Genomic DNA, 15,365 nt, shown 5'->3' with positions numbered 1-15,365 from the left:
AAAGAAACAACCGCTACGTTACCATAGTAAATACTGACATAACAGTATAAATGGGCCACCGTAGTCCGTATGACGTCACACGTTACAAGCCGTAATGGAGATACAGCAAAAACACGCCCATTTTTGTGCCTTTTTAAATACAATGAGCCGGAAACCTGTCTATCCATTCTCCTCTGACGGAGAAGTTCAGTGTAACTTCGAAATACGTAAGGACGACACAAGTGGTCAGACAGGCTCTTCTCCAACCGGCAGATGACTACAGTCCATGTTTTTACAGCTTGGGGTCTTTTACAGCTGATTTTTTAAAACTTTTCTTACGGCACAGCACCCGCTATTCAGTCACAAATAATAGCCCTTTTTTAGCATACAGTGCCATATGATATTTGATCTAACTTTAGGGGTGTAAATATATTTTTACGACTTTATACAGCAACTCACGTATTGAGTACATGGGGGCTACTACCACTACAGGGGTAATCCAAACCTTACATTTCTAAGGTCTTAAGCCACCAGACTCATACTAGTGAGGATCGAATATCACACAATATAAAACCCCTCAGCCACTACTAGGCACCACCTAGGTCCTATCTGGGAATATACCACATTGTTTTGGACAAAGCTAAAATCTTTCCTCATTATGGATTGAGGTTTTCTAATGTAAGCACAATACCATTTGTACATAATACATTTTATTTTATGTTATACAATATTATGCTATGTGTGCTTTTTTCTTTTCTGCATAACTCTGGAAACACTGGATAATTACTCTCCATCCACCTGAGGGGACAAAGATTCTCACCTACCTACGAAAGAACAGCAGAGAGTCCAGGAGTTCCATTAAGTATAAAGATGCCTTCCTACTAAAAGGGTGGATTAAGAAAATTCCAAAGTTGCTATACTGAGGCCAGGATTACCTTTAATCATACAGAGTGGACACCTTACCTCATATGATTGAGGTTTGAGTTGGCAAGCAAACATTCTTTACATCAGTATACAACTATGAGAGGTTGTTGACTAAAGAAATAACAGCATATAGCTTTTTGTCTCATCTACGAAAGACTGTTTATGAAAGACTTTTTATCCTTATTTTTATTATAATTTTTGCATACAGAAAAGACTGTCTATATAGCTGAGCACCCTTTCATTTTTATTGATTGCTCCTTTCTCAAATACCTTTAACAGTGTCAAGCGTACACTGTATCAATTTTAGGCAGCACTCTATTGTTACATATTCTGAGTGGGTTAAAAATCCTGTTTAATGGTGTATTGCACAGTACACACTAAATAAGTATAACTGGTCATACCAATACATACACTTAATAATATAGGGTAACCATTTAGGGCAGTACAAAGGCTTATTCTAAATATAAGTGTAGAAACCAAAATCACTACCTAGGTTGAGCGCTGGTGATTTTTTTCTTTATTTAAACATGTATATGTATGTGTATACATTATAGCCCTTTCCATTCAAATACCTTGTCATACACCACATATATATCTTGTCATATACCATATATATTTTAACCATTGAAATTTTTTACAAATATTTACATGAACAATTTTATTAGAGATTGTGTACGTGAGTGTAACAGTTTATTTTATTATAGTCTACTTATGTAATTTTTAATGCAATTTTTATTAGCCCTAATCTTTTATGCAAGATATTCAGTTGTGCTAACCCATTGAGTGCAAATTTAGTTTGTGCTACTTTAGTGCATGTCTGCTGCAGATTTAAGAAACTAGTATGCTGCCTCTAATATAGAAGTTAACTGATTAATATTTATAGGGTGTGGCTAATTACTTTAATAACAGATGATCCCTTCAGACAGATGGTGTTCTGGAGGGGAATATGAATGCTGAATGTATGTACTCATTATGGTCTGCAAGCTTTTCGTTATTTTCTTTACATAAGATGTTTAATGTGACTGCAGCATATTGTGGCTAGTTATGGAACTATGACAGGTTAAATCCAAGACTACTAACATATATACCGAGATTTGGGTGTAGAAGAAATATTGCTTTGTGGGTTTTTTTTTCCAACAGAGGCTCCATTAAATAGACAGAAGGTGTTTCTACCACATTTGAGTATCAGCTTCAAAAATACAAAGTTGATAGAAAGACTATTATGAAAGAAATGAATATCAAATCAAAGGCTATTGGAGGAGACTGGGGAAAAAGCTTAACAGTAGGATATTGATCAGATATTCTTTAACTAAGCTGCAGAGAACCATATGGGTCCTTGTGAAGTTTAGGAACATGCAGAGAGACTGTGCAGCTTTAATGAATCAGCTGTGTCAAATATTAACAATCCCATGATACAGATGCTGACTTTCATGCAGACATTGATCATACTGAACAGATGCATAATCTATAGAAGAGGGTTATGCTTTTGTTTGTTTTATGAAGATGCAAACAGAAGACATAAAATAACCTTTTGATGAGAACCGGAAACAATTAGTCTGATACATATTGTGAAAGTTTACACAAATACTACTTTGAAAAACCTTTTGTGTATGGTAATAAAGAATATAACTCCCTCTATGTCATCCTTCCAGGAGGTGGAAAAAAGTATAAAAGTGTAAACTTGCACAGTATATATATATATATATATATATAAACCTTAAATACAAAAAGAATATCAATTGATACTTTTTTACTTTAAAAAGTTACATCTCCACACCTTGTCATTGCCAGGAGATGTAAGGGTGTGATCGACATACTTCTATAGATACTTCAGGACACTAACATCTACAAATGGTGTGTTTTTAATTTTAATTTTGATATTTGATTGTAGATCACTCTCACACTGTTGTGATTTTCACTAACAATACTGGCGTTTTTTAAATCAGATTTTAAAAGGGCATCTCTTAATCGTGACTTTCATAGGAACCTGTTTTAATCTGTTTCCTTCTGCACCACTGCTGACCCCTCTAAACCCATCTTTCAGGTTGTCAGGATGGGCAGACTGTGCACTATATATATTATATTATTTATTTCATTATTTTATTTATTAAAAAAACTATTTCCATTATGGTGTGCACTGTAAACAAAATGGCTACTACAGTTGTCTATGGATATGACTTATAATATCTTGTTTTGCTGGATTTTAACTTTGATTAAACTGTAAATTAGGAACCATTGTCTTGCAACATTGTGGGCCATATTACAAGTTGCACGTTATTTAGCGCTTTCACTTGCGTGCAAACACTGCCAGCAGAAAACTTTTAACAAACGTGGGTTAGCGCACGTATTTCAAGTGGAAAGTAAATTGTTTTCTTGTGAATAAATGCTGATGCGTGCTAAGTTCAGCACGGATATCACAACCACACTAACTTCTCCATAGACTTCAAAGGAGAGCGTAAACTGGAAAAAACCTAACTCTTATCGCTTGTGCGCTAACCCGACAGGAGTTAATACTACAGTTCTAACCTGAAGGTAGTTATGAATATTTTTCATTCCAATGTTCTTCACATTGAAAAAATGTTCTATATATTATTTTATATATATTTCTATATATATATCTAATGTATTTTTAGAAAACCAAAAATACCTACACGCAAGCGCAGTGTGATTTTCAAGACGCCGAACAGGGTGTTATAAGTTCGTGGCTACTGTGTTTGTATTATACACAGTAAAAAATATCTATACTATAATTGCGCCAGTTGCGCACGCATCTTAAATGGAATGTTGCCAGCGCGAGGACAAAAGAATCCCGGTGGATGCAGCGAAAGCAAACCGAGCATTACAAAAGCAACACCTAATCGCCCACATTAAAGTATTTTTTTAAAAAAACTAACCGCCCGTATCAAGTATTAAAAAAAAAACACTGCCTGCACGAAATATCACAAAAAAAAATCCTACACGAAGTATTAACTCCTAAACCGCAAAACCCCCACATCGCAATAAACCTATTTACCCTATTAACCCCTAAACCGCAAAGCCCCTACATCGCAATAAACATATTTAACTTATTAACCCCATAACCGCAAAATCCCTACATTGCAATAAACCTATTTTCCCTATTAACCCCTAAACCGCAAAATCCCTACATCGCAATAAACCTATTTACCCTATTAACCCCTAAACCGCAAAATCCCTACATTGCAATACACCTATTTTCCCTATTAACCCCTACATCGCAATAAACCTATTTACCCTATTAACCCCTAAACTGCAAAACCCCTACATTGCAATAAACATATTTAACTTATTAACCCCTAAACCGCAAAATCCCTACATTGCAATAAACCTATTTCCCCTATTAACCCCTAAACCGCAAAATCCCTACATCGCAATAAACCTAATTACCCTATTAACCCCTAAACCGCAAAATCCCTACATTGCAATACACCTATTTTCCCTATTAACCCCTAACCGCAAAACCCCTACATCGCAATAAACCTACTTACCCTATTAACCCCTAAAGCGCAAAACCCTTACATCTCAATAAACCTATTTAACTTATTAACCCTTTAACCGCAAAACCCACAACACAAATAACTATTTAAATAACTAAGTACAGTACACCAACCTAACACCCCCTAACCTAACAACCCCTAACCTAACACCCCATTAAATAAACCCAAATTACCTAAACTAATACATTCTAAAAATAAAAAAAATAAGTTTACAAAAAATAAAAAAAGCTAACATTACAGAAAATAAAAAATAAACTTACCAAATTTAACAAAATTAAACCTAATCCCTATTAAAATAAAAAAGACCCCCCAAAATAAAAACACCCCCTACTCTAATAATAAACTACCAGTAGCCCTTAAAAGGGCTTTTTGCAGGGCATTGCCCCAAGATAATCAGCTCTTTTACAAAAAATATACAAAGTCCCACCTAACATTAAACCCCCCCACCCCCCAAAATAAAAGAACCTAACACTAAAAAACCTAAACTACCCATTGCCCTGAAAAGGGCATTTGTTTGGGCATTGCCCTTAAAAGGGCATTTAGCTTTTTTTCTGCCCATCCCTAATCTAAATAAAACAAATCCGCCCAAAAAACCTTAAAAAATCCTAAATCTAACCCCCAGGTTAAAAGTTCCTGAAGTCCGGCAGATAAGGTCCTATTCCAGGCGGTAAAGTCTTCTTCCAAGCGCAACCTCTTCTTCTTCCAGGAACATCCTGCACGGAGCAGTGCTGAAGAGCTGGAGACCGGCGACCCTGGAACTGAAGACCGGCGACCGCGGAGCCATGGAGAGTGGAGGCTCCTCTTTGTACAATAGTGAATTCAAGGTATATATAAAAAAATATACTTAAAGTAGATATAATTTAAAGAGAAGAAACTTTATTTAGGACAGTAGTTTGTCTAATTAGAGTGTGGCTATATCTGTAGTTTATTATATAGAAAATATTTTTTATTATATTTAAGATAGTAGTCCGTTAAAATTATAGTATTGCTACACTTGTAGCTTAAATTTTTATATAAAAGAAGAGTTACAAAATACGTTGTTTCTACATCTGTAGTTTAAAAAATAATTAGACTGCCCTCTGGGCAGGCTTATCGACTAGTATATCTATAAATACAGTACGTGTTCAAATATATTTACAGGTAAACCTTGACGTATGTTGCGGTTAAAAATTGCATATAAAATGATGAATAACTGCAAATTAGTAATAATATAGTCACCATGGCTGGTCCTGTAGAGTTCTGCAGCGGTTTCAGTAAAATTAGCTATGTGCAATACTACTGTACATCACTCTACATTACTGAACATCTACTGTAGAGCAAAATATACTGTATTTGTTTAAACTAAACACAAAAAAAGCAAACACAAACAGGAACTACTGTAAAAACTTGTATTATTTTTGAATACTGTACAGTACATTAACTACATGTAATGTAATAACTTTGTTATTTTTGAATACATTACACTGCAATAACTGCAATTTTTGTGAATAGAGTAAAGTACACTAGCTGCTGTTCACTGCAATATTTTTTTTATTTGTGAATACAGTACTGTACAGTACACTAACTGCTGTATTAACGTTTTTTACATTTTGAACACACTATCTACTGCAGTGTATCACTCAGTGTCAGAGGAAAGTGGGAGATTCTCATAACTACCACTAGTAGAAGGATGTGACTCTTCTAAAAGAGGAGGTGTTTGTTGTTTTAGGAAAATGTACAGTTTTGTTTGGACAGTGCTTTTCTTTTTTCCTCATAAATCTGTTTGTAGCAGGCAAATGAATGAGGAACTTTTCTTTCTACAGTGACAAAATGTTTCAAATTGGGATCCATTTCCTCTAACGCCTTTAGAACACTAGTCATATCAAAGAAAACCTTTGCCAACTCTTTCAGATTGAAATTTTTCTGTGCCCGTTCTTCAAGTTATTTACGTCTTTCCTCTTCTTCCCCAACATGTTGCTCTTCTAGTTCAAGTAACTCTTCATTTGTTAGTTCTTCTGCAACAATTTCTATCTGTTGTTCCACATCATCTTGGTCCACTACACACTGCAAACTGTTGGTCCAATGTACAATGTTTTGGTTAATTTTTCCAAATTCTTCATCTCTTGCAAACACTTTGAAAGTGAGCCAATGTTCTTCTCAGGTAATATAACTTGAATGCAAATATGACACCTTGATCAATTGGATGAATTAGTGAAGTGGTATTTGGTGGCAAGAATACCACTTTCCCATTATGAGGGAGGTCACCAATATAGGCAGGATGTCCAGAAGCATTATCAAGAATTAACAACATTTTGAAATGAATATCTTATAAATTTCAATATCTCTCCATCTGAGGAACAAAGCAGTTGATGGTAATGTCCTAATAAATCTGCATAGTCATCCAGGATTTGCATTGCTGTGATAATGCACTGGCTATACATGTTTGTTAATGTTCTTTAATGCCCTTGTATTTTCACTATGGTAGATGACTAGAGGCTTTAACTTAAAACCTGTATCATTTTCTCCTAATAATGTTGTAACACGATCTTTTGAAGGCTTGAAACCATGTATTGTTTTTTCTTCTAATGTATAAGGCATTCTTTTCCAAAAGAAACAAGTTTCATCCATATTAAAAATTTGAATGAGCCTATCTTCCACAAACACCTCAGCTGCCTTCTCATCTGCATTAGCAGCCTCACCACTAACCTTAACGTTATGTAGGAAAAATTATTTTTAAATCTCCAAAACACTCCATAGTTAGCATTAAACTGGATATCACAAGTAAGGCCTGCATGTTCCTTTAGCATTGTTAACAAGCTTCTAGCTTTAGCCTGGATGGTCAGCATGCTGAGTGGAATGTGCTTCTGTGTTTGGTCTTCAATCCAGGTGGCAAGTAATTTCTCCATTTCATGTAGAGCTCCAGTTCTTTGTTTTGTTATGAAAGTAGCTTTCATTGGAGTGGAACCTTTCACAGCTCCTTTTATACACTCTTTGACCTTTAATATTGTAGATATTGTTTAGTGGGTCATACCTAGTTCACAAGCTAACATGGACACATATTTTCTACTTTTATATTGTGATATAACTTTTGTTTTTGTGTCAAGATTGATAGCTTTTCATTTTTTCTTTTTATGTTGCTCCACAAACTTCTCTTTCATATGGTAGCCATTATACAAATACAGTACAGAATCATATGTACTTTATTGTAAAAAATGTGACAGCAAAACAAGCACATCTTTGGTAGAAAAGTGTGATCAGATCCGTTGGCAGACTTCATTGTAAGTATGAATGGTCGTAAGTCGGAGTATATCTGTATATTAACATATATATAGGTATATACAGATATACAGTATATATATATATATATATATATATATATATATATATATATATGAATATCTATTTAAAAATGCATAGAACAATTCCCCTATATGAAGAACACTGAAATATAAAATATTTACAGTACATACACTTTAAAACACCTTATTAAACATTAAAATTGAAGTAAAATAATTTTTCATATTGTCAGGTATTTGAGTGGAAACTGTTTTCTGTCAGATTTTGCTCCCTTGTCAGAATGTGTTACATTCATGAGCGCATGCTCAGAATTACATAATCGCACTCCACATGTGTTTGAAAAGAATGTGTGGAATTCAATTACGTAATGACAATCATGCGCACATGGAGATAGCAAATTTCAATGAGGGAGGAAAATGTAGTCTTGCATTTAACTGTGCTACAGGAGCTCATCAAGCAGATGAGATAACATAGCGTGAAGTTAATAAATTAGGAGTAATTTTATTGTGATGACATTTAGTTAATATAATTTACATATGGAGGTGTAAGTAAGAAGTGGCGTTCGTGGTCAAAAACGTTATGTATTTCAAAAACATATGACAGCATGAAAATTTCCTAACGTCTTGTGGCCACTTTTCAAACATAAGTAGAGTGTGATTATGTAATTCTGAGCAGGAGCACATCCAGGAAGGAAATCTTGATGAGGGAGCAAAATTCGACAGAACAACGGCTCAAAAGTATAAATACTGTACATATGTATGTATATATATATATATATATATATATATATATATATATATATATATATATATATATATATATATATACTGTATATATATATATATATATGTGTGTGTTTATATGTGTATATAGGTATGTATATACATATGTACACAAGTAAATGTAAATATACATGTATACACATATATACATATGCATTAATACATACATACACATATATATGTATGTTTGCATATCCATTATATCCCTTTCCTTCAAATACCTTGTCATATACCATATACCTTTTAACCCATACAACTTTTTTTTTAAATATGTATATTCATCATTTTTATTAGATATTGTACTGTATATACACTTTATTTTAATGTATTTTTTTAGTGTTTAATGGAACTTTTTTTAGCCCTAATCTTTTACGCAAGTTCTTCAGTCATGCTAACCTGACGAGCGCAAATTTTAGTTTGCGCTTGAGTGGTCTTGTTTACTTTCAACTTGTAAAATGCGCATTTACTTTCAAGTTGTAATATTGCGCAAACTAAAGTTAGTGTTCCACTTGTAATCTAGCCCTGTATCTGCCTAGGAGACCCTTAAAAGAGATTGCGCCTTCGCAAACAGGTTTTTGTAAAAGATACACCTACATGCACAAGTCCAAGCTCGTACATTATTGAACTCACGGTCATAAATAATCATTCCAGTTTACACGCAATTCGGATCGCTCCAAATAAAAAATTAGCCTTTTCAGCCAGAAAAAGGAGAAGAATAAGCCGATCCCAATAAATTCAGATTGAGGCCTATATATGATAAACTAACAACTTATGAAAAGAATATGAACAACATGTTTTTAATGATCACTGAACATTTTCTAGTTACTAAATAAAAACATATCTTCCCCTAGGTCTATCATACTTCAAGGCCACCTCCTGATTTGAAGTCCAGGTTTTTGTTATCATTGAATTACTTGTCTCGCCCTTCTTGGATGTTTTTCTAAAGGGCAAAGCCATTCCATATACTTTTTAAGAAAAAAAATCTCAATGTAGTAGATATTCCTGCAAATCTATTATTGGCTACTCCTTATACCTAATCATCTTTCTGCCTAAATATTGTTAGAGTTTTGATAGGAGAGTGAAATTGATTTACATAGGTAAAAGAGAATAAGAACAGTGGTTAATCATTTAATAGTTACCTATTGTGTCCTGGAAGCCTGTTGCCAACCACTAGCCTAATTTCCATTTTGTTCCTTGCTTATCTATTGGAATATGAAAAGCATTAGATGTCCTAAATAATTGTTTTTTTATTATTTGTATTTTAAATGAACATCTGATACCCTTCCTCTGTATACATCTATTGTGAACACAAACATTCAGAATATTTCTTTGTTGACAATATTTGGTTTATCAAACAACTATATATAGTTATGGTGCATTTATTGAATTTAACACTTTTTAGACTAATTTATAAGCAATCTTCTAATACAATAACAAGCAGAAATAGCTGTTCAACTGTCTCAAGGTAGTTTTTGGCCTTTTTCTTAAATGGTATTGCAGTGCTTTTATGAGTGTAACATTTATTTTTACCAGTGAAAACTAGAATTCACCTAACCAATATGACACTGATGGATACATCAGGGAGAATGATATTTAAAATGATATTAGACAGTTATGTCAGTGATTTTCCACATCCATGACACTTGAGATTATTGATCCAAGCTGTGTATCTAAATTGAAAAAGACAAAGAACATATTGCAGTTGCTATCCATTAGACTTACAACACTCAAATTGCTCGTGGATTGACGCTCTGAGAAATTAATTGATTTTTGATTGATTTCTCAACCTGAGCAACATTGTTCAATTATAAAAAATAAAATATTGTTCTAGTCTGTTTGATAATATGACAAAATCATCAATATACTTTTTTTGCTATATAGGAAAATATGGATAATATGTCAACTCCAAGTGCACCATCCACCTATTGCTTTTAAAGCATAATGAACACTGGCCTCACTGCATGAGGTTTCATATTCAAACCCATTCTAGATTATTAAACACTCTGTGATAATCAGTCAATATTGTATGATTTTTAAAGGCATTTGTGCCACAAAAACTCCTCTTAAACCTTGCAATGTGATGTCTAACAACAGAATTCCAGTCAATAAGAAAACATTTCAGCAGCTTATAAAAAAAAACAACTGAACTTTTTTGTATTCAGTGCTTTGGACCTGTTTTAATACATCATTTTGCATCTTTTTTATGCAAATCACTTATTAGGACCTTGTGCCCCCTTGTGAGGGATAAAGATGCAACTCCACTTATGGGGTTGGCTGTACAAATATATTTGCCAGGTATTCCAGGGCAGGGTTGTCCTTATGGATGGGGTCAAACTGATATACCAAAGTATCTTCTGTGTGGTGAAACATAGGCTGTTTCTTGGAGGGACACTACTCATAGACCAGGCTACTGAGCTTTGTCCATTCCCAGTGGATCACTTCTCTTTTCTCTCTTTTTAAATATGTGTTTGACATTTTTCTTGGCTGTTTGCATGACTTATTTAATGATAAAGTCTTTGAGCATGCCCAGTTGACATATTAATAAATATTTGTTAATAAACATATTGTTCCAACCACTCTGTTGCACAGGTGAAATAAAATAAATTAAATGTTTATTTATGATTGAAATGCAATATTTGGAGGTTCAGAACATTTCTCAGATTGACACGTGTCAGGAATCAGTATAAATAGTTTAACAAAAATACACTCAAACATGATCATCAACATTTAAAGGGATATGAAACCCCAAAAATGTATTTTGTCTTTCAGACAGAACATACAATTTTAAAGTACTTTCCAATTTACTTATATTATCTAATTTGCTTTATTCCCATTCTTTTTTAAAGAGATATCTAGGTACAGTAGGTGTCTGGCGTATTATATTGCAGGAAATAGTACAGTCATCTAGTGCTCTTGGAAATGGATAATAATCTTGCAAAGCAGCTGCCATATAATGCTCTAGACACGTGCCCGCTTCTGAGCTTCCCTTCATGCTTTCAACAAAAGGCACCAAGAGAATGAAGGAAAAATGCTATATCTGAATAATGAAAGGAATATGTTGGGTTTTATGTCCCTTTAAATAATAACTTTGTGCTTTGGCTGTGCATGTTTTACTTCTATATAGATCTGTAAAATTATTTGAAGATTATCCTGTGATACTCATATTTCTTGTAGTGTGTGTTTGATTGATTTTTTCATTAAGCTTTTATAGAATTTTTTCATAACCCAAATGGTGATCTTCTTAATGATTGGAACTGTTTTGAAAGCAATAACTAGATAAACACCTGAGCTTCCATGCAATGTTAATTAAACAACAATTAAGGGGAATTAAAATTAACTTAAAAGCCCATCAAATCTTTAATTATGGGTAGAAAAAATATTTTCATTGTGTTTTATTCAATACCCCTCGACTGGAATGCATCTTTGGAATTCAGAAAATAACTCAACAACATGCTACACAGCTATCGATTAATCAGTGCCGGAGCATATTTATATGTGTCCCTAGCTGGCCACAGAAAAGATGATACCAGCAACATACCTAGAAGGTATATTAAAGGAATAGTAAAATCAAAATTAAACTTACATTGATTGAATAGAGCATGCCATTTTACACAACTTTCAAATTTACTTTGTTTAGTAGTTTTGCTTTGTTCTCTTGGTATCCTTTATTAAAGAGTAATCCTAGTTGAACTCAGAAGTGTGCACTATAACAAATGTTGCTAACACTGATGTCAGATAGATACTTTTATCCTATTGGCTGATTTGAATTTGTCAGCCTATAAGAATGCAAGGGTACCCCCATATAAAAGGGGTACCTTGCATTCAATCTTCAGTGTGTGGCCGGAGACTGCATGAAGAGGAGCTTTGTGTTGATGCTCTGTAGATGAGGACCGACGTCGCAGATGACATTGCCGGAGGACTTCACCGTTGACACTAGGATGAAGATAGATGGACCGCGGGATCAGGGCCGTCTTTAACACAGGGCAAAAGGGGCAGCTGCCCAGGGCCCAGTTTCTGTTGAGGGGCCCAAGAGTCCTAACCAGACTGCTGATGTGACATGGGGAACACACACATTCAGTCCTAATACTGTCACAGTGAAAAGTACTCTAATTATATATATATTTTTTAAAACTGTGCCAGACCATGCCAGTGTCATGTGACATGCCAAGCTATTGCCATGTGCTGTTTTAGATGTGCACTGTGCAGCACTGAATGCAAAGCCCTAACTTGGCATCCAGCCATTCCCACCGCATCATAAAAGGTCCTACTAGGGTTACCACTGTTACCAGGTAACTACTCTGGTGGTAGGGATTGTTTCTGGGTAGGGCTGACTGTAGGCGCATGCAGCAGAAAGCTGGAGCGGCAAGCACGTGAGGATTTGAGCATCTGTGCAGCTGCATACACTGCTCACTTCAGTCTTGAGGCTTTGTGACTCATCTCACACTGTATCCATGCAGCCTTGGGCAGACAGCATCCAGTCTGCTGGTCCCCTTAGCCCTGCTCTTTCTGCTGTGGCCCTAAGATCAACTAGCTGAAGTTTGTTAGGGGAACAGTGCTTTGTAGAAAGGTGTCAGTGGGAAGAATAAGTGAGTGCACACACACCCTCCACATGCAGCATTGTCTAGTGCAGGGTGAGAGGGAACTTGTTCCTTGCAAAGAAGTGACATGTGCTGCTGTGGCTGATGTATAGTGTCATGCTGATACTTCACACATTAATGTAAGGTTTATTTTTATAGTTTTAGTTTTCTCTCTGTCTCAGATTTCACAGCTTCCCATAGTAGTTCTGCTGTTCCAGTCAGTAAACTTATACTGCACCTCCATGCTTTCTCCTCAGTCTTTACCTTGCTTTGCTCCTGTTGGCTGCCCTAAATCTCTTTAACCAGCTAACCTCACAACAGAATCACATTCAAAAGAATATTAAATGAATCCACAGTGGAGGAATTTATATATTTATTTACTTATTAGTACTGCTTAGGTCCAGTTTCACATATTGCAATTAATTTCATTTTTTTAAATGATTAGCTCAGCAGTGGATAATCCACTGCTGGGCTAATAATTAAAAAAAAAAAATTATTTAGTTGTTTTTTGGGATGTTGGGGTGGAGAGCGAAATTGAATGGGGGGGCAAGAAAATGTTTGCCCAGGGTCCAGTCAATATTAAAGACGGCCCTGCCCGGGATGGATGAAGATTGGAGTAGATGCAAAGCCCATCCAAATACCCTTTACAGGGCTATGTTTAGATTAGGTTTTTCTTACTTAGGTTTTTTAATTTTGGGGGGTTGAGGGGGTAGGGGGTTGTAATGTTAGGGGGTAATTGGTGTTAGCTTTTGGGCAATGCCCAGCAAAAGGCCCTTTAAATGGCTATTGGTAGTTTGTTTTTAGATTAGAGGTTTTAATTTTTTGGGGGGGTTTGGGGTGGGGTATTAGAATAGGAATAATTTTTAATATTTGGATAATTTTCTTTCTATTTTTTGTAATGGTATGCTTTTTTTATTTTATGTAATTTTAGTGTATATTTTTTTTCAATTATATATTTTTTTTTTTACTATGTTACGTTTTATTATTTTAAAGTAATGTTGGGTTTTTTATTTTTTGTATTATTTATGATTTCAAAACAAGTAATGTTAGTTGTTTTTTTTTTAGTTTAATGTTAGGTTTTAATTGTTTTTCACAGGTTTTTATTTATTTTAAGGTTAGGATTCAGGGGTTAATGGTTTAATTTAGGTAGTTGCGATGTGGGTGATGGCGGTTTAGGGGTTAATAGTTTAATTTAGGTAGTTGCGATGTGATGGCGTTTAAGGGGTTAATAGGTTTATTTCTTAGTTGTGATGCGGGGGATGGCAGTTTAGGGGTTATTAGGTTTATTTATTAATTGTGATGCAGGGGGTGACGGTTTAGGGGTTAATAAGTTTATTTATTAGTTGCGATGTGAGGGGTGGCACTTTAGGGGTTAATAGTGTAGTTTATAGGTGTTAGTGTACTTTGTTACAAATTTGTATGTGTTTTGTGAAACTTTTTTGTTTCGCAAAACACATAAATACAGTTCTTTGAATGCAGAATGGATCGATGAAGTATAGGCCATAATGATCGTGTAAAACCATACCGCGCGACTTGTAATATCAAGTAGGTGACCATTCCGTATGCAAAGACCATTTTGCTTGTAGTCTTTAAACCCCTACTGGCCTTTGCTGCAACCAAGAACTACAGGATAATTGACGCGCTCTGTTGAGCAGAAGTTCTTTGCATCTTGTATTGTTTATTGTTGGCTTGAACCACCCCTCTTACAGATTTATAAGAAAAAGTTATGCCCTAAAACAATACGATGAACTGCTTAATCTTCCAGAATAGAAAGCCTTATTACACTAATATTAAAAACAATATATTATGTAGGTGTCATCCAGCCAATAAAATATAAAACTGTGAAACTTTGTGGAACTGAAAATAAAAATAATATGTGATTGCATGGGAAGAATATTTATACATATAGGGCCAGATTACAAGTGGAGCGCTAATTAACGCTCCCACCCAGCGGGAAGTAAGCTTTTTGTGCTTGTCGAGTTGCGCTGGTATTATGAGTTGAAAGTAAACTTTTTTCGCTCGCTTGCTATCCCGACGAGCGCAAAAAGCCGAACTTACAATATTGCGTGCACATTCACGTATTCCCCCATAGAAGTCAAAGGAGGAAAAAAAGTGGGGGGAAAAAACTAACACCCCACTCTCGCACAAACACATATATGAATATCTATTTATAAATACATAGAACGTATTCTGATATGTGCAGAATATTGGAATGGGAAATATTTATAGTAAATACCGAGTATAACACTTTATTAAAAATGAATATTGCATAAATATGGTGCTTCATGTTTTCATCTGCTTAACTGCAAAAG

The sequence above is a fragment of the Bombina bombina genome, chromosome 5, assembly GCF_027579735.1.
Source record: "Bombina bombina isolate aBomBom1 chromosome 5, aBomBom1.pri, whole genome shotgun sequence".
NCBI classification, from domain to species: Eukaryota; Metazoa; Chordata; class Amphibia; order Anura; family Bombinatoridae; genus Bombina; species Bombina bombina.
Note: the sequence above shows the minus strand (reverse complement) of the source record.